The sequence below is a fragment of the Serinus canaria genome, chromosome 2 (genome assembly GCF_022539315.1).
Source record: "Serinus canaria isolate serCan28SL12 chromosome 2, serCan2020, whole genome shotgun sequence".
Classification (NCBI taxonomy): domain Eukaryota; kingdom Metazoa; phylum Chordata; class Aves; order Passeriformes; family Fringillidae; genus Serinus; species Serinus canaria.
This window is the reverse complement of record NC_066315.1, coordinates 121751805-121772799: the sequence shown is the minus strand read 5'-3', so window position 1 is coordinate 121772799 and position 20995 is coordinate 121751805. Positions and strand designations below refer to the sequence as shown.

At 34.7% G+C, this 20995-nt stretch overlaps 1 long non-coding RNA gene across 1 annotated transcript; it reads right to left on the bottom strand.

Annotated features, from left to right (window-relative positions):
* Positions 1 to 209: 209 nt before the first annotated feature.
* LOC108961677 (uncharacterized) lies at positions 210 to 13276 on the bottom strand. The gene is made up of 3 exons (XR_001990029.3): positions 13196 to 13276; positions 8658 to 8711; positions 210 to 355 (listed from the first exon to the last, which is right to left on the bottom strand). It is a non-coding gene; the product is annotated as an uncharacterized LOC108961677 (long non-coding RNA).
* Between the last annotated feature and the right edge of the window lie 7719 nt (positions 13277 to 20995).

The window sequence follows — 20995 nt, the reverse complement described above, 5'->3', positions numbered from 1 at the left end:
AATTCAGCAGATCTGCAGTAAAAAAATGAAATCATAGAAAAACATAGATCACAAAAGACAGAAGGATTATGACAGAGAAAATGCCTCTGGAAAATTAACACTTCCCAAAAGTTTTTCTTAATAGAACAATAAAGTGTTTAGAATATTCATATGTAATTTTAATTTAAATATATCAATATTAAATAGTTGTAACTATCTTTTTTCCCATGTTCAAAGCTGCATATAGCTCCAGAGGCTCAGTTCTGCTGTACATGTAGCTGTACTTGTAATAGGCTGCACAAGATCCTTAGTGTACAATGATTCTTCTTTCTCTTACATTTCTTTCTCCATACAGGTATGAATTCGACTTATACAGCTGAAAGGAGAAGAAACAAGAATTTATGTCCAATTGAAAATTCTGCTTTTATAAACTCGTGGTTTTTATATTTAGTCCTTATTTTGATTTGTTCTTATACTGTCTCCTGCGGAACAAAGGTTACTGCCTATTCCATGTTTGGTTTCCTTTTCCATCAACAGGTAAAGATTTGTTTACACTTAAGTATTAAATGTAATTCTATTACCAAAAAGACTCCTCCTCTTCCTTCTTCTTCTTCCTCTTCCCTCAGATTTATAGGCTAAGCATGATGATGGCATATGGTGTGGGATCCCCCTCTGGTCAGCTGGTGTCACCTGTCCTGGCTGTGTCCCCTCCCAGCTCCTTACACAGCCCCAGTGTGTTCACTGGTGGGGTGGGCTAAGAAGCAGAAAATACCTTGTCGCTGTGCAAGGACTGCTCAGCAATAATGAAATATCTCTGCATTATCCACACTGTTTTCAGCACAAATCCAAAACACAGGCCCACACGAGTTACTACAAAGAAAACTAACTATAACCCACCAAAACCATGATGAAAGTATTCACTGGACAAAACAAATCCACAGAAAGATATTTTGTCAGATTAAAAAAATCACAGATTCTACTACACTGACAGTCAAATTGTGAAGTAAATTATAAGAAATACTAAGAACTAAATTAAAGTTGTATTCTTTTCATACTCTTGAAAGGGGAGCCAAATCCTAGGGATTGTAGAAAAGGAAGATCAGTTTTAAAAACAGCAGTCCTTCTAGAGAAGTATGCCCAGAATTCCCTTATGGAACAGGACACCAATGTGTATTTTAATGGCCTCACAAATATTTAATGGCTGAGAAATTCTTTTATAAAAACAGGAATAGTTCTGAATATTATCAGTTGCATTTTGGATTGCTTTCAAATGGTAAAAAGGAATCTATAGGTAGTAATCTGTTCTGCATTACACTGCTGCCAGTAATTATTCATGCAAAGTGAACATTCCCTTCCAATAGACAAGGCTTCACCTTCATATAATCTTCTAAATAATTCAGTGGCCAAAAAAACCATCCCAGTGAAATGTTATCTACTAAGTATCACAACTTTTGCAGTTTAATATAGAAACCTAAATTGATTATTTAGAGTGCTGTTGTACAGAGAGGAAAACAAGAGTATTCAGTGACTTTGATGTTCTTTTATCATTATCTGTTCATCTGACCTTTAATACCTTTGTATATTTTAAAGTGATGGAGAATGGAATCAAAAGGCAAAATCTCTCTAATGGGGTATACTAAAATTTTGTAGTATATTCAGTGTTTCAGTTGGAAGTTTGACATCTGAAAAAAATTCACCATGAATTCAAATAATATTTTACTGGCTAGGATACAGTTGGCAGTCTAACTGTCTCTCCTTTGTAAAGTATGGAAATTCTGAGTGAAGTGTCCTACAAGCAAATGGAAGAGTACCAGTGAGTACACACCCCACAGTTTTCAATATTTGCTCCCATAACATTCCAAGGCAGCTGGAAAAAGCACTTTGGGATAATTTGCTGTTTCTCTGTGCACAGCAACAAGGCCTCCTTTGATTTCTGCCACTTTACAGAGCTAAGAAGTGGCTCTAGCAGCCTGCCACTCACTAACAATCAGCTGAACAGAAGTGCTCTGACATGATGCTCAGCTGGGACAACCATTCACAGCAGCATACTCAACTTCAGCTAAGCCTGGTACCTTAAAGTACTTATTTAGCTACTTTTTATAAAGATCAGAAGATAAAAAGTCTTTTATTTCCTGCCAAGAGGCATCAGGATCAGGATTGTTGGATCTAGTGATGAAGGGTAGAAGCAGGTTAGATTCAAGAATTTTGCCTACCCTGTGTGCTTTTTCTTATCAAGATGTCCACAGGTTTGCCATGATTTGGCTCACTAACTTGATTAAGAGCCCTTAGAGAAATCTTTTCAGCTCTGTTTTAATCTCCTTAGCATGAGGTAGATCTTGACTTGAATCTTTTTCCACACATATATTCATTTCTGTCTTTTGCTGTTCTGCTAAGATCCTTGTGTCTTAAGGAAGTCTGCACCTACTAATTATTATAAGGAGAAAAAAAAAATATAAAAAAAATTCCAATTAATCATGTTATTCTGGAATTAAAGGCAGAGAATAATAAGTCACCTGTCTTTTTTTTTTCTTTTATTTCTTTTTTTCTTTTTTTTTTATGTGAAAGTGGATGAAAAGTCAGGTGATGTATAGTACCCTCTACTATAGATGCCTCATAATCATAATATGTCAGGTATTTATTAGGATCACAACTCTAAACTTTTCTCAGGTTGGTACATATATCAAATGCAATCAAGAAGACTGAAATCATTTTAACATTTTGGCATATTACAACCCAATATGCTTGAATTTACTGAAAAACCCCATGTATAACAACATTTTTTTACCAGATACTTGTGTACATTATATTAAAAGCTGCAGTTAAAAAAAAACTCCCTCTTCCATTCTCCTTGTTTTGAAAGGTACTTTTTCTGCAGATTCAACAACATAGCCTGTATAAAATTAATATTGTTTATAAGCTGTATGTGAGAGTTCAAGCACTGCTTTAAATGCATAGAGTTCTCCACAAAAACAAGATTAGCAGTTTCAGCACTGCAATGTAACAGTATTATGAAATTATTATAGAAATCAATAACACTTTCATTTCTAGAACTAATCTGATGGTAAGATCTTGTTTATAAAGATATTAAACAAATGCATTATTCACATTTTATAATGGTTTTCAAGAAAGTGGACATTTTTTTAATTATCGCTTGGAAGTGGTAAAATAAATGAGGGTAATTTTTATTAACAGGAGTTTATTTACATAAAACAAATGCTCATTGAATTATTGAGTACGATAATATCTACATGCCTAGTCCTGTTTGTCATATTTTGTGCCTTTTGGTGACATCAGAATTATAACAACCTGATTTATGCACTAAATTTAATGCATAATATGACAACATACCGATAGGTATGCCTTATAATGTATAATTTAAACATGATTGCTATATATTTCACCCATATTTTCTTGGCTTTACCAAGATTCTCATGCATTTAGAAATCTCGATTGTAATGCAGGTTGCCAGATATAAATGTCTGTTTGAATTAATGAACATTTTTATAAAAATACTCTGAGTATGAATGTTTTAAAAACCTTGTCATAACATTCACCAAACTTACACATGACAGCTAGCATGTGTTACTGCATTTTCATATTAAATATTTGATGACTGCCTCTTTAAATCCAAGATTCATAACCCAAAGGGTTTCATTTTCTTACAGCATATGTAATGCAGGAGACATTTATTAGTATAGTTCTCATTTTATGCATCAACAAAATATTTTTCAGAGAACCATTAGATGAACTTCCCATTTTCAGACATTTTTTCCTGAGCATTTTAATTATAATTGTATATTTTCTTTGACAATATTTGTACACAGACTATTCGCAATCCTCCCTGCTTCCCTATCTCCAGCCCCATCAGAACTGAAAGAAGAATTCTGCAATATACAATATTGCAGAGTCAGAAAATATGAAAGGCAGCAAATAGCATCTCATACAGACTAGATTAAATATCTGAAAAGCCTTGGTAAGCTTTTTTTACCCTCTGAACATACCCAAAGAAATATTACTGCATACAATTACGATTCATAAAAATTTGCTAAACGCGGATCTTCATCTCATGCTGTTCAACTGCTACTGCCAAAACATAAAGTGAATATTTCTTTATTCCTTGTTGTCCACATGTAAAACATTCAGCAATGAAAAAGTATCAAACATTTGAATGTTTGCAATTATTTAAGAAGCTGATCAACAAACCGCTGTTGGTGCAATATATTACTATGTTAGCACTGAAGGTTGTCCACTGACAGGTCACTCTCACTTGACCTTGTACACACTGAAAGGTAGCTCACCATGGTAACCTTGGTCCTGTGGCTTTCCATACAGTAAATCATTTCAGCCCTCTTCATGTAATTCTTTTATTGGCTGTGCAATTGAAATGTCATGCTTCACGAACAGGGACGCTGGTAATTTCTTATGGATGATTAAACTACCTCTGTAATCTATGAGCACGGATGAAACTGTATGCAACAGACTTAAGCACACACTCCATTTCTTTTAAATTCTTGGTATTTTTCAGTTGCTTAGAAGGAAGTTTGCTCTAAGAATAAAAAGCAATTCTTTTTCATAAATGCAATCTAAACAAGCACCACAACATCCCTCTTACGTTACCTTCAGGAGTAAAAAGAAAACAGCAGCCTAGAGAAAAAATATTTAATATTGTTTTTAAAATTATACCTAATTTTTAATCATACTGACAAATTTCAAAAGTCAAGGTAGTTTATAAAGGCCAAATTAAGCCCAAAGCAGGAGCTGACATTTTTACTTTAATTTTATTAATATATAAAGGTGAGATGAGGTACAAAATAATCAGAAAAAAAAAAAATAGGAGGTGGCCAGACTACTTCAGTTATTATTTCATTTTAGTATTTATGTTCTTTTTAATCTTGACACAGAACTGAACAAACAAGCCTGATTCTTTCTCTGGAGAGCTACTCAAACTAGAACCTAACAGCAGAAAACAAATAGAAGTTTAAAAATTATTTAAAATTATCTTTTCAAAAGATACACTTAGAGGAGCTACATATTGTCCAAGTTTTCTTTTATAAAGAGGCAGACTTCTGATATATGACTATAATAAAACACATTTGTTGTAGCTCTATTTGCATGAAGTTCATACTAGTTTTTTTGTCGTCTTCTTTTGCATCTGGCCAGCAAGTCAGAACAACAAACACACAAAATTATGTGTGTATGCAATACATAAGTGGATAATCTTTCAAAAATAGGGGCAAAAATGCTTTGATACTAACCATTTATACATTTTTCTTAAAACTCTATAAACCAATGAAACAAACAAACAAAATAAAAGCTAACAAAAAATACCATGCCTTGTATAGAGCAAAAATAATCTTAGGGTTTTCATAACTTTGATTAACATAAAATTAGGATAATCCTGACTTTTTAGTTTCTCATTTGTACCCATTCCTGTACACAGTAAAAAAATAATAGTAATCAGTGATCTATTATAAAATTATAGTAAATAATTGACATCTGAAAATGCATGGACAAATTAAGAAATCTGACTGCTGAGTTCTGGAATAAATCTAATAATTTAACAGCATCTAGTCATTGCGTAAAAAAGGGATGTGGAATAAACTTATCAAGGAAAGAGTGAAAGGATCTAAGATGATAGAAAATTCTTCTTTAGTGCTTTTATAAGACCACAGAAACCAGTTTATTTTGAACTTAAGAATCCTTATCTGCTACCAGGGGATCTATTTGTAAAGGTATAAAAGGTCTAATATAGTAGACTGATATCCCATCCAGCTGGATTAATGTCCTAGTGATGAGAATGGCAGCTGCTAGTCAGAAACCTGAAAACAGTTTCAATACAAATTGTGACTCTTCTATCTTTACTACTTTCTACACAATATTTAATGTCTTACTTAGGGCAAAGTTAATCAGTTTGGAAGGATGGTTGAAAGTGGACTTAAGGAAAAAGTTTCATCTAAGCAGTAGCATTATTGCAAGCAGTGGGAAACCTCAAGAAATGTAAAAGAGCATTTAGAAAATATACAAAATGCTTCTAATGCTTCTTTGGCCTTCAATCACAAGTGGTAGAAAATCAAGGTTCTTATTTCCTTTCTCAAGTGTAATAAAGGAATAAATCTGATTTTCCAACAATTTATACTGTGCTGGTATACCATACAATATCTGAGCAGTGGCACAAGTCTCATTTCATTTTAGGAAAAAAATCTCAAATAAACTTATTTTTGAGGTGGGGAGAGAGCAAGCACCTTTCCAAATCAACCCAGAAAAAGGGCTACTTTCTGTTTAAGTAAGGGAAGGAAAAAAAAAAAAGAGAATGGATTTCATTCTGAGTAATTTTATCTTATTTCTCTTCTGCATCATTGGGGAACATAGTTTGAATTTCCTGAGAAAAATTCTAGTGTTAACTACAAATCTCAAGCATGAAATTGCAAACTACATCAAGACTGGCACAATGAAAAATCACAAAGAGGGAGTCTGCAATCTCTCATTCTTCTGTTGGTCACTTTCTGTATTTTTCTTCGACTATCCAGTAAGTCAAGCTACATTTTTCACATCTCTTAAACAGAAAAAGGATATCTATTATACCAGGTTCTTCTAGGTACCTTTTGTGAAAATCTATATTTTCTCATTGATTTCAGAGATTTCCCACAGAATTTAAAAAGAACTGTTAAAATAGTGATAATATAGCAATAACTGTGAAATGGCATGGTGTTATTTAAAGAGGAAAAAAAGGAAAAAGTTTCTTTACAGCCATAATTATCAAAGTGAAAAACTAAAGGAAAGACTTGTACATCACAACTAATATGGTACTAAAAGAGAAGGGAAGAGGTGTGTCAACTTTCCTGGTGGGAAATAAACAAATCAAATAATTTAGATATAAAATTTTGAATTTTTAAAAAAACCAAAGGGATTCTATAGAGAGAAGTATAGATATCAGGGCTGTATGTGCTTGCTAGATTAAAGAATTTTTTTTGCTTTAATAAAAAGAAAAGAATCTGAGTTCTCAGCTATGGTTGAAAAAACAGGCTAGGTCTGAATTTTTTCACATTTTTACAGGTGTCTCTCTACATCATCTAAGCTCTACTGACCATACAACTTGGATGCTGCACTGACAAAGAACTGTCTCTGAGTTAACACTGAGTAGGGATCTCCTGTCCATTTCAGTGGTACATTAACTGACAAATCAAATCTATTGTCCTGTAAGAAAGCCCTTCACTACCCCACACTGTGACAGACTCCAGATATCCATGTAAACTGTTATCTAACACTTTGACTTAGAGCCAGGTGCAAACTGCCATCACAAATTGCATTTCCCTTCTTAAGAGAATTATTATTTCATTCACATCGTAGCAAGGAAACACAAACAGGCAGGAAATGTTCAAGACTATACTTTTAGGGCCCACTTCTCTAAGGTTATAGTCTCTTGATCTTTAACAAAATGCCTGGTTTTCCCCTGTGAAAATGCTGTCTAATGTCAGGCAGTTTGAACTGGCTTTCCAGGGAAGCATGATGTCTGTACAAATGTGGCAGGGTGGACCAATTAACTTGTAAACAGTAGGGATCTAACTACAAGAAGCTGTTAGTTAACCTCCAAGCTCCAAGGACAGCTGGGCAATTGTACCCAACACTGCTTGTTCACAACAGAAGACATACCCAGGAGGACTCACACTTTTTTCCACCCTTTACCTGCCACCCTTCCCTAAGTAGCTAGTATTTGAAAAACAGCTTAAAACCAACTTGTACTAATGCAGGAAGCTTAAAAGGTAACTGCAGTTTTTTGGTTTGTTTTTTTTTTTTTTTTTGCATTTATGCGCAGCATTGGTTAAACTGAAACAAATTTAAATTTTGGCATAATTTTTCTCCTAAGTAGCATCATAACATACCAATTATAATAATAAAATTTGGTGTCTCTGTAAGAACAAAAGCTTTAGAAATTGTATTTGCCACCGTAGTGTTTTCCAGGTACATTACTAGATCTTCTTGTTTCTTGGTCCATTTATTTTGGTCCTTCCTTCTCAACATAATATTTTACCTTTCCAGTAAACCCTCTGTGTTCTTGTGTGTTTCCACATTGAGGATTTAGGGGACTGCTGAAGGGAATAGCCATGTTTCCGTGAAATTATCCATTTTTCTTGGACTACTCTCTTGTACTTAAACCTCGACACATAAATTAATCTCCCTTCAAACAATTATATCAATTGAATCCTTCATATTTTTCTGGAACTCCCTTTAAGAACTGTTCTCAGGTAATCCACTGTTTATTTGTACATGAATATGTTGGCACCAAAGAGACAGAATACAAAGCATGCAACTGAGAAAACATTTATGAAAAGGTTAAAATTACATATATGCTAACACTGCCCCTTGTATGTATAGAAAGAAGCAAACATTTTTGAAGGAGGAAACAATATTATTTTACTTAACACTGCAAGGCACTTGAAAGCTGCAAAAATAGAGAAATTCTGAGCACAAAATTGCATTTATTTATTTGCACTGTGATTTCTTCTTCTCATGTATAATACCTGAATTCAATACCTTCTGGCATTTCTCCACTTCAGACTACATAATATTAGTGAAGATATGAGGTTATATGTTAAAAAACCTCTTCATTCCCCTTTAAAAAACACATTCAGTTCATATTTATATTACCTCTATTTTTCTACGGTTTCTTCTAGACATACCTATTTGTGAGGCACATCTTAAGATACAGATTCTGTCATAAAGATTTGAGTTTCCTAAAAGAAAAAAATGAGAGAATCATTGACTTTGAGTTTATCCTACCTCAGAAAACACGAGTTATAGTTACTAGAGTCCCAGAAATCCCAATAGCTGAGGTCTCAGTCAATTCTGTCTTCAGTTTGAGAATGATTTATTATGGACTATGAGTGTCAATGATCCAGGGTTCTCTCATTGTGAATTGAAGGGTTAAAGAATCCAGCATTTGGACTCCAGGCTGTCGGATCTTCAAGGGATGTCCTCCTGCAATTACTTGTTTTATAGAACACCTGATAATTGGAGAATTAGTTGGCACTGCCAACTAATAGAAAGGTCTGAGGGGAAAAGTTAGCACTGTGAGATTGGATGGTATGGTAATGAGCAGGCACCCTGGAGTTCTCCTGTTAGAGATGCTGCTAGGACCTATGGGAACCTTGCTCTGCAAGGGTTTATTGAGAATTGGCTCCTCTACTTCATAGCCAGAGCTGTGAAAGATGATTGCAGAGAACCAATCATGCCTGCTAGTCCAGCCATTGTATACACCTGATGCTTCTGGAAAAGAAGTTGAACAGGTGTCTAGTAATAGACTCAGAACTTAAAGGGCCTTCAGGTGTCATATCATATGGAGACCTCCTGCTGCTTGAGACCATGACTAACATAAAAGTATTTGCCTTCTCAATATGTTTTCTTTGTTGTAAGAGAGAGATTCCTGCAGTGCTCATAAGGATAGGAGACTGGTAAAGATAACAGACATGCAAGGTATTTTACTTTTTCTATCAATTTTGTGTAGCAGTGTATACGTGTTTCCCAATGTCTTTTCTTTCTGCTCTTGAATGTAAGGCTTGCAGCTTTGAAAATGGGGAAAATGCAAATTATTTTGGGATTATTTATTCTACTTACAGAACATACTATCAATTCTTAGTAAAGAAAAGAAAGGGATTTTGGATCTGATTAAAAACATTTTTGGCTTTGACAGACATAGATCATTGTCTGTTTTCCATAGCATAGAATAAGTTTCTAGTTTTTAAATGTCAAGGTCAAAACAAAGAAATTCAACTGCAGGCTATTTGACTTTTATTTTTACTTCCTTCCCATCACTAATAAAGATAAATAATTGAGCTCTTTCAAAGAACAGGAAAATAACTAAAACAGAAAGCTAAGACACAAGATCCCTTGAAAGATTCTGTCTTTAATTAATTACCCTTATAGAAAAAGCACACTGTAAATGTGTAAGGTGAAGTTACCTACACATGTGTAAAATAACACAAAAATAGTGGGGAGTTGTTGATATTAGCTTTTCCCGAAATAAAATCTTCCAAAAATGTTTCATCCAAATCTGACACACTAAAGAACACAAGTTACTTCTTTTCTTGATCTACCTAAAATGAATATTAAGTCCCGTCTAGCAAGTGTCAGGCTCTCAAGTGATGCAGGACTACCACATATCCTTATCAAAAATCAATGTTGATTCACATCCTGATCCTTTGATCTAAACATATCTTGAGATTAATTTCAATTGCAAAGGCAAAAAGGCTTATCTACAACTTAAGCTGAATTTCATCATTTAATCATTTACATATTCAGTCTTGTTTGTTATTAACTCTGAGCACGGTTTATTCAATTTGCTCCTCTTTCGGCTTGCCCTTGGAGACAAAAGTAGAAGTGTAAAACAAATGCATATAAAGAAAAACAAAACCAACACAGGATCATAAAATTTGCCAAATCAGATGCTATCAAATGCCTTATCTAGCTAAAAAAAAACCTACTACCCTTTAATCCTCACTATCTTTATTCCTCTCTACAAGTATAGTACTAGATGTAAGAAGCACATATTAAATACTTTGACCACTTCTACTCTATGCATCAATGGAGTATTTAAATTTAATGTGTCCTTTTGAATGACAGCTTGCTTCTCCTTAGTACTCAGTTACTTCCTCTGAAATTAAACAATTAATAAGCCAGAAGCTATATGAGCTATAAATTATTCATCTAAATGAACATTAATCAATTATAAAGAGATATAGGAATAAAAAAGAAGAAAAAAAAAGACAGCTATATCCTTTTAATATTAAATGTAGTCGAGCCAAAATCTCTTTAAACACATGTAAATTGGGTTACAGCAATGCAAGAAATGCTATATTATGGCTATTTCTGTTTATATATCTATATATATATATATATACATATATATATATAGATATATGTGAAACAGAATAATGAATGCATGACCAGTTACCAATAATCAAACATAAAAAGTATTAATATTTGGTGTTCTGTGTGACTAGAAAAGGGAAGTGAAATTACCCTAAATTATTAGTTTAATTATTATTAGTTTATCAATATTTAAGAATCTTATCTTTTATATGCATGCAGACATTAAAATACAGACTTAAAATTTCCCTAGTTCTTTAGAAAATATTCAGTGTCACAGCAAATTATTTTTTGATGCAGGAAAAAGTAAAACCATGGGCAGAGTCAAATTTTGGCTTAGCTATGACAGGCAAAGAGATATGTAAGAACCACAGAACTGTTCTTATTTCTTTATTTAAGTTAGATTTATTCCAGATGTGGGCATTTTTTGTCAGAAGGATTCCAGAACTCTTCATTTACAGAACTTCTTTGTGAATGATGTGTGCAGTCATTTATAGGAACTTTGGAAAAAATCCATATCAATTTTTTTTTTCTGGAATTGAAGAACCAGAGTGATACCACAACACAGCAGATGTAACACTAAGGCCAAAAAAGGCAGGAAGAGATGCCCTCAATCTAGCAGTGAAAGAATACCTATAACCTTATTATGAATCCAGATGAGCCATCATTCTTTATTTTCTATCTCATTCTCCTTACTCTATTTGTGCTATTTATGTAAATTTTAAGCTCTTACATATAAAACTGTCACCCACTTAATACTGGTACAATGCAAAACCTTCAGTCTTTTGGGACTTAAAATAGGTAAGTTAAACATTTCTTCTATCTCTCCAACAAAAAAAAGAAAGAGTTTTTAATAGGATCAAATCTTATCCTGTGAATATATAACTGTGTTCCATGTTAAGAAATTTTCACTCAAGTACAGATTCCAAATCTCTGCATAGGAGGACACTACTTTTAATATTGCTCCAGCATTAACCTCTGCCAAAGACAACAGTTTATTTCATAATTTTTCACAATGTCCGGAGACACTCCAAAGGAAACTCCCGTTTTTATTTGTAAACTTGGCTTTTTCTTATTTTCAAACACCCTACACCAGATTACCCAATCCTAGTCAGCATGAAGAAGAGGAAAAAATGTCATTGTAAATTCATATTTGTCTTCAGGGGCAATAGCTGCAGTAAAGGTACAATCTATAAAAGGTAGGCAGGTCGACTCCTGACAATTTGTTCCATTAATCATTCTTATTCAGGTCTACATTATCCCATTTTACCCCATTTTACCTGTGTTGTTTTATGGATTAATTTAACTAATCTTAATGACTTGAACCCAAGATTGTGAGAAAACCCTTGGAAATTCTCAAGTGAACACTAAACCCCATGCTGAGGGCATTTGGAGCAAACTCTAAATTTCCAGGATTTTTTTTAGCTGATGTAGGGATTGCTATACATGTAATAGGAGGGAAGTGACATCTGCATACAGTTAGCACAGGAAATTCAGCTCCCCTGAACAGGACAGGCATGGACACACTGGACAGAGTCCAACAAAGAGTCACAAGGAAGAACAAGGGACTGGAGCATTGATCCTGTGAGGAGAGGTTGAGGGCACTGACTACCTGGAAACTACCCAGTCCCTGATATTACCAGGGAGAAGGCTCAGGAGGATCCTAACAGTATGTATAAATATTTGATAGAAGAGAAGAGAGAGAATTAAGAAAATGGAGCTAGCCTCTTAGTCAAAATAATTGGCACGACAGCTCAAATACTCTGTAATTCTATGGTATTACAATTTCAAAAAACTTTCAGTTTAGCAATAGGATTTAAATTCTGTTTAGTCTTGTGTTTCTTGCAGTATGAACTCTTACTATGAATATCAACAAAAATATATAGCGGGCTTCAAGATAATAATAGATATTCTTGCAACTTGTGGATAATAAAGTTCAAACTTTTCTAGTGTGGGAAATAGTTTTCAAAATTAATAACCTTCCAACTATAGCATAATAATATTATTGACATTGAATAACAAAAATCCTGTTCATATCAACTAAACATACTGAACAGAAGTAGCCAAAATCAATATAACTCTGTTTTCAGTAAGCTTCAGCCAAACCAAATTTTTACTGTTTCTTGAGGCCTAGAATCACAGAATCATAGCATATGCTGAATTGGAAGGAGCATATCAGGATCATCAGCTCCTGTTCTTGGCTCTGTGCAGAACAGCCCAAGACTCACACCATGTGGTTGTTTCTACTTGTTTCTATTCTTCCTTGGGTTTTCTAAAAAATCTAAAAAAATCTTGATGGCAATTAAAGATTAGCACACAACCACTCACATCCCTCAAACTGTACCGAACTCACCCAAAAAGTAAAGGGGCTTTCCATACTGCAGAATTGTTGATGTGTCAGAGCGAAATTCTTTAGCTGTACTCATGCACAGAGAAAAATGAGAGATAGAAATATTATCAGTAATAGTATTTGTTGTGTCCTGTCTCCATTGTCATGCCCAGCAGCATCTTAGAGACATTTTTTTATACCCACAACTGATCAGAACAGAAAAAAAAACCTCAAAGCAAAAAGGCCTTGTCAATCAAGACAAGTATAAAGACGACTTCACAGAACCATAGAATCTCAAAATCACAGAATCACAGATTATGCTGAGTTGGAAGGGACCCACAAGGAAATTAACCCCAACTCCTGGCCCTGCACAGAACATGCCCAAGAGTCACACTGTTTACCTGAGAGCACTGTCCAAACATTTCTTGAACTCCGTCAAGCTTGGTGCAGTGACCACTTCCCTGGGGAGCCTCTTCCAGTGCCCAACCACCATCTGCAGGAAAAACCTTTTTCTACTATCCTGCCTAACCTCCTCTGACACAGCTTCAGATTATTCTTTCATCTCCTATCCCTGGTCACCACAGAGAAGAGAGCAGTGTCTGTCCCTCCTTTTCCCCCCACAAGAAAGTTGTAGTTTGCAAAGTCTCCCCTCAGTTTCCTCTTCTCCAGGCTAACAGACGAAGTGACCTCAGCTGCTTCTCATTTGGCTTCCCCTCAAGACACCTCACCACCCTTGTGGCCTTTGGATGCTCTCTGATAGCCTAATATCTTAGATTGTGATGCCCAAAACTGCACACGGGACTCGAGGTGAGGCTGCCCCAGTGCAATCCCCTCCCTTGCCCAGCTGGCCATGCTGTGCCTGATGCCCCCCAGGACACATCTGGCCCTCCTGGCTGCCAGGGCACTGCTGGCTCAGATTCAACTTGCCAAGAACCAGGACACCAGATCCTCTTTCCACAGCACTGTTCTCCAGCCTCTCATTCCCCAGTCTGCACATCCATCCAGGGTTGCCCCATCCCATTTGCCGAATCCAGCACTTTCCCTTGTTGAACTTCATCCAGCTGATGATTGCCCAGCCCTCTGATTTGTCAAGGTCTCTCTGCAGGGCCTCCCTGCCTTCAAGGGAGTCAACAGCTACTCCCAGTTTAGTATCATCTGTGAACTTGCTCAGCATCTCTTCCTGTCCTGCGTCCAAATAATTTATTTTTGAAGAGCACAGGGCTGAGGATGGAGACCTGCAGAACCCCACCAGTGACACCTCCCCAGTCTGATGCCATCCCATTCACTACATCCCATGATATGCCTGAGCCAGTTGTGAGACCAGCCAGTTGACAGAAACATCCCATGATGTGTTTATCCAGCTGTGGGCTGGATATTTGGTGAACTTCTTCACTTTCTTCATAGTCCAAAAGCTTCCAAAGAAAATTAGCATCTAGAAATAAGCATAAAAATATCCAAAAATCAACATAGCATAAAATATGCTTTCTAGAAGGCAGCATGTAAGAAAGAGAAAGAAAAGGACAAAAGACAGAAAAGATAAGGATAGATAATGAAAACTATACATAACCAATGCTTTTATGAATTGTATTTCTTCTGCCTGTTTCTTGCCCACCAGAATTCCTTACACATAAATGAACTGTATATGAACGGCATAGGGATATACACTGCAAAGTAGGGAGGAAAAAATTTCCAGTGGAAGCCATGTAGAGAAACAAAGATTCAGCTAGTAATATCTAAATACTGGCTACCCAGATTTCACAGTCCTCTTGACGTAATATTCCTTGGAAAATATACTTCTTTCCAATTTTCATGCAGACTTAGAACAGACTGTTAAAACTCCCCAAAAATCTGAAATTTGTAAGATCTCACATATTATTTGTACCTGTGAAGTGATACACATGCACACACATAAAAATATAGATATTTAAAGAACTTTTTAATATGGTTCCTGTCAAAAAGTGACTGACATTCTGGCATGAATTTTCTCTATGAGAAAAAATAGTGTATTACAAAAGTCTGATTGAAGGAAAAAAGATATTAAACATTAACTTCTATGCTGTGAAAAGCAGAAGAACCTACCAAAAAGAAAAAGAATTAGTCCAACAAGAATGTGTTTAGATGGAGCACATGTATTCCCCATTAACTTAAAACTGCAGTATATGACATTAAGAGATTGAGCAAAAGTAATTGTAATGTAATCATGTTGACTAGAAATATTTGTTTTGTAGAGAAAGTGATAACAAAAAGCTCGTATGATTATGAGATTTGGATATAGGAAATGTATAATGGAAAGCTCACCTACCTGCAGGGAGGAATAAGGAGGAGTCAAATACAGAGTACAAATCAAGAATAACCTAACTGTAAAATAGTCTTCTGTGGTAAATCCTGAAATAACAACATTAACTTTACTCTTAATCACATTTTGTTAATTTAACTTTTCAGTCTCGTAAGGTCTTGGTGAATTTTCTACTTTGTTTTTCAGCAGGAAGTCTGGAAGGCATCAGATCAGATATATACTGAGAGTACAGATGGCAAAGAATTGAAGCTCAGCTGCTACAGTTCAAAATAGAAGACAAGAAAACAAGTGGGAAAGGCCTCATAATGGCATTGACTGTTTTGCAAGAGGGTGGGTGGATTTTTGCTGCTTTTCTTTCATGAAAAATTCTTTGCAGGGCAGAGAAGGCAGGAATTGAGGATTTTCACTTACAACAATAATTAAATTAAACCTAATCAAACCATTTTATTATTTTCTGCTGAAGGCCAATATATTTAGCATCTTCTTCCATGCATAATAAATTACATTAGCCCTAGGCATTTTCAGAATGTTGATTTGCTAAAGATGTTCATATATATTCAGTGACATTCTTTGTAATATCCAGGTAAATATAACCAGAGGAGTCTTTTTGGTTTTGACAGGAAGTAAACCATTAAGTTCATTTGGTTTATTTAAAATGTAAAAATTATAAATCTACCTAGTGAGATATCTTTTTCCCACGAGACTTTGATAAGGGCATTGCAGCAGCCACGTTGTTCCTTGCTGCAGTCACAACATCAGAGGCTCAACACCAGCCTTCATGTTTTCTCTGATTTCTTCATGAATCATAATCTCCTCAAAAAAGAAAAAAAAACCCAAAAACCAAAACAAATAAAACAAATAAAACTAATCAACCAAAGAACCAATTCAAAGTTTGACAGTAAGATTCTACTTGTAAAGTTAAAAAAAAATATATTGACCAATGACCACAGGTTTAGAATGCAGCCATATTGTATGCACTTAAATTACGTGGTGAATTATAAGAAGATTACATCCAATTGCACAGATTGCAGTATTTAAATACCTCGCACAAAATGTATCTGTATTAGTAAAAATATATATATATTATTAGAATAATATCATTCTATATTGGGAATATTTTGGATATAAACAATGTGGATGAAGTACAAATGTAACTGCTGACTACATACAAAACCAATTATAAAATACCCACAGTACAATTTTCTTCCATGAAGAAAGCATTACATTCATATAAACAATTCCCAAATAATATAAAAAAATGTAAACTGCAAGTTTCACCCGGCATATTAAAAACTTCTTTTATAGCAAAACATGCAAATAACTGTATCTCCTCCTCAGTTTGTTCTAATTCTCTCTTTTTTCCAAGCCTTGAAAATCCCATCTACTGTTTCTGAGATTAACCAAAACAAAATTCACCATCTTTTTACTGTGCAGTTCAGACCTGCTATATGTTCAAGTAACTTAGATTCCAAAACTATCAAAGAGATATTGAAAATCTCATTTCTGGCCTTCCTTCAGGAATTTTATATCATGTGTGATATCACTAGCAACTTCTTCAGTATTTTTAACAATTAGCCTAGTTAATTTCAAAATTTTCAGAGATGGGTTGCATATTAATGTTTGCATCATGACCTATAGCAATGTTTTCTAGAGTATTATTCATGTCTATGGAGGAGTATGAAAAGGGAATAAAAACTGAGATCCTATACATTTGGAAAAGTAAGCCACTACAAACTTCCAGTGAAACTGAGGTAGGTTTTTCTTGAAGAGAAATTTTCCTGCAGCTTTGCATAAATATATGTGACAAAAAATGCATTCTGGTTGATGCTTTGAGATTTTTAAGCCTTCATCCTGGATTGTAACTGAGCCTTAATTGAGTATATCACAAGTTTTGGATTTAGAATCTATATAATACTGTATCTGGAATGGTATTACTTGACAGCTTCTTAAACCAGCCCACAGCCCAAACATGCTTAATGGGGGTCTAAATGGGAAAGTAAAAAGATTAACTAAATCAGTATGTAACAACATGATCATAAAAGAGATTTCTCATCAACTTTCCATTTATGTTATATTAACATCTGAAAAAGCTATTTAAACATTAAAATTAATAAATCATAAAACAATAGAAATAGTTCATACAAAATAGTTTTATTTAAATCACAACTACTCACAATAGCTATGAATATCCCCATTCAAATTGCTACCATGAATACTGTATAAAATGAGAATAAACTAAAAGTAAAATTAGAATACTCCTTTATAAATTACTATATGTCAAGCTAACAAATGGTAGACTTGTCATATTGAACAACTAAGTGTCTAAATGATCATTCAGCACTCATAGTGTAGGGAAAAAACACTAGCTTTGTTGGCTATAAAGCAGTTGCTCGATTTTTCATACTGTCATTCTGCTCTATTAGCAAAGCCTAACACAATTAGGTATGAATATGCAGTAATAACATGCAAATTGTTCCCTCTCAATTGCCCCAAGGCAGCAGTCTCAGCCTTTCAAAGCTTGATTTCTTCTACATCATTACAGGCTTGGCATAATTCATCAGAATAAAAAAATACCTCAGCCTTATTGCATGTGGCCAGCTAGTAAAATCATCAGTAGTTGTTAACCATTCTCCCTCAATAGGTTTGTTAGCAACGCCGTCCCCAGCTCCCTGCCACTCCTGCACTTGTACATGTTTCCCTTGGGTAATGTTAGACACTACATTTGAGCCTGCCAGAACAATTAACCCTACTGTTAATTAGAATGAAATGTCAGGCGCACAGATGGTACAAGCTGGCACCCTGCCATCCCGCCAACTGCTGCTGAGAGCAGCTACCCCACTGCTGACAGCTGTTCAGCTATGTCCCAAACCAGCAGATGTCAAAACTTTCCAGCTGAGGAAAGCGGGAAAAAAAGGCAATGATGGGTGTTTCTAGTCCCAGCAGTAATGATCACTGTTTTACTGTTATTGTATCTATTACCTGTTGTCATATTGTACCCGTCAAGTGGAGGCATCAAGCAGCAAGATGCAAATTAAAAATGATACCAGAAACGAATAAATGTAAAACTGATTTACAAGCTAATTCTGCACAACTGTAAAAAGAATGGGAGAAAAAATATATCTATAGGTTTGTTTAGAAACTATATTTTATCAATTCAGGCTTTATTTTAAACAAAGTTATACGATGATACATTGAGATAAAAGTGTTACTCCGGATATTTTTACACGGGAGTATGAAAGTCCATCTTGTAGAAAATTGCAAAATCTTAGTAGCATGAGCAATTTTCATACTTCATTTTTCTTATGTCAATTTGATTGAATTTTTTTAACATTATGAGACATCAAGAAAAAAAATACAGTGCTACAAGTCAGAAGGTAGCCTAATCCCCTCACTGTCTAGGCACCCAATATTCACCTATCAGTTTATTCTCCTAAACTGATAGGTGTAAAGAAAGGATTCCAGTTTTTCGCTGTGAATCAGGAACCTTACTCTGATAATTATGCTTTGTTTGTTTAAATTCTTCTTTGATTTTTGAAAATATGCTTTGGTTTTCAGATTTTTTATACTTGAAAATTGTAGTGGGAAGGCAGATACATTTCTGCAGTGTGAAAAATTCTTTATGTTCTTCACAGCTGCATAAAGATGGAATTAATATTTTCTTTAGTGGTCCTTTAAAAGATTCTATTATGCAGCTTTTGGCAATCAAAATATAAATCCAATGCTTTAAAAAAATATTAGAGCTTTATTTTCCTTATATATTGTCTTCATTGAATTAACTGTTCAGCAAGAAGACAAGACTACCTTCTTATATACAAAGACTACCATGGAGGCCTGAATACAAAAGAAAAGTATCACATACTTTTACAAGCATAGTGAGAACATATTTGATTTGCAATTTATTAAGAAAATTATTGTAATATCTGTGAAAATTTCTCTGAGTTAGAAAGGTTGCATTACATACTTTGGCTTTCTTAGGAAATTTTGAGAAATAAGTTTTTGAAAAGATATTTATGGTTAGAACAAATTAAAAGCAATTGTAAAGCTAATAAATAATTAATATCTGTTAAACCTAGTGAGATGTGTCTGTTTCTTTATTTGTTTTTTTTCTGAAAACATTTTTCATATATTTCTATATAGATTCATCTCAAATATGTTGTTTCTGAATCAGCCTCATCTATCCATAAGACAGGCATATGGTAATGTGTGAAATTTATATTTAGCATAGGCCTCTAGTGTTAAATCATTATGCATTTGACTTAGACTTGTTTGGTTTCATACATACTCTCAGTTTATGTGCTGTTAATAAATTAATTACTTGTGTATTTTAATATTACCAAAACCAAAGTTTGGCTTTGGTTTAGGTTAGGGGTTTTTTCCTACATGTAGGTAGTTAAAATACTAACTCTACAAGGGAGAATCTTAAGAAATAAACATTACTAATATTTACATCATCAGACTGCTAATGGTTCATTGCACTCCTGTAGTGCACTAGAAAAAAATGTTTTTACTAGAAATGTTCATCGAGAAGAATAATATAGTACTTAGTTAAAAAAACAAATTATCATATTTTGATTTGCTGAGTGCAGCAAAGTCATAGTTTGCTTAGAGCATATCTGGTCATCTTCTGTGCTGATGAAAACCTATATATGCTATAGTTTCAGGGGGTTGAGACTGCACATTACAGTAGGAGAGCTTGATAGGAACACTTAGACCAGAATCTTCCCAGATATAGGAGTTCTAGCTTTATAAACAATAACTGTCAGGGATAAACTACCCAAAGGAATTTAAAGGAACAGCAGGCACAGTTGTCTTCAACAACCATAGAAACATTTAAATCTGAGGATAGCTATCAGCCCAGAGCACCTCAGCCTTGCCAAAGAATGTAACTGTATACAAGACTCCTGACCCACTTCCCTTTCTCAGGTCAGGAAGCTTTACTGAGTTATTGCCTGTGCCTGATATGCTGTGGAAAGATGTTTGTTGGAGGCTTCAAGTATTATTTTGAGGGGTATACTGTATCTTTTGAGAATATAAGAAGAGAGCTTAGGATAATCATTCTTGTTTCTATTTGTCTGGATGTAGGAAGGATTTATGAAGAGTCCTTGCTGACACAATGTATGTGGTGCTGGCAGGTAGCTGCCACTCTGGTCACAGAGGCCCATATGAAAAATCTCAGTGTGTGGGTGACATACATACATACATACATACATACATACACACATATTTCTATATTTCTATATTTCTATATTTATTTCTATATTTCTATATGTCTATATTTACATATTTATATATTAATTCCTGTATTACTACTGATGCAGACAATATGTTTGCTAGACAAGAGTAGCCAGGCATACTGCAAAAGGTCCAGAATGTTCTTTGGCAGTTTCCCAGCACGGATTTTGCTGGTAAAGGAGCAATGACTCCTACATGAGCTTGGTGTGGGCACCTGCTCAGTGACTTGCTGCCCTGAAGCCTGGGCTCTCTGCAGGACTGCCAGCCCACCACAGCCCTGCAGGACTGCAGGGCCA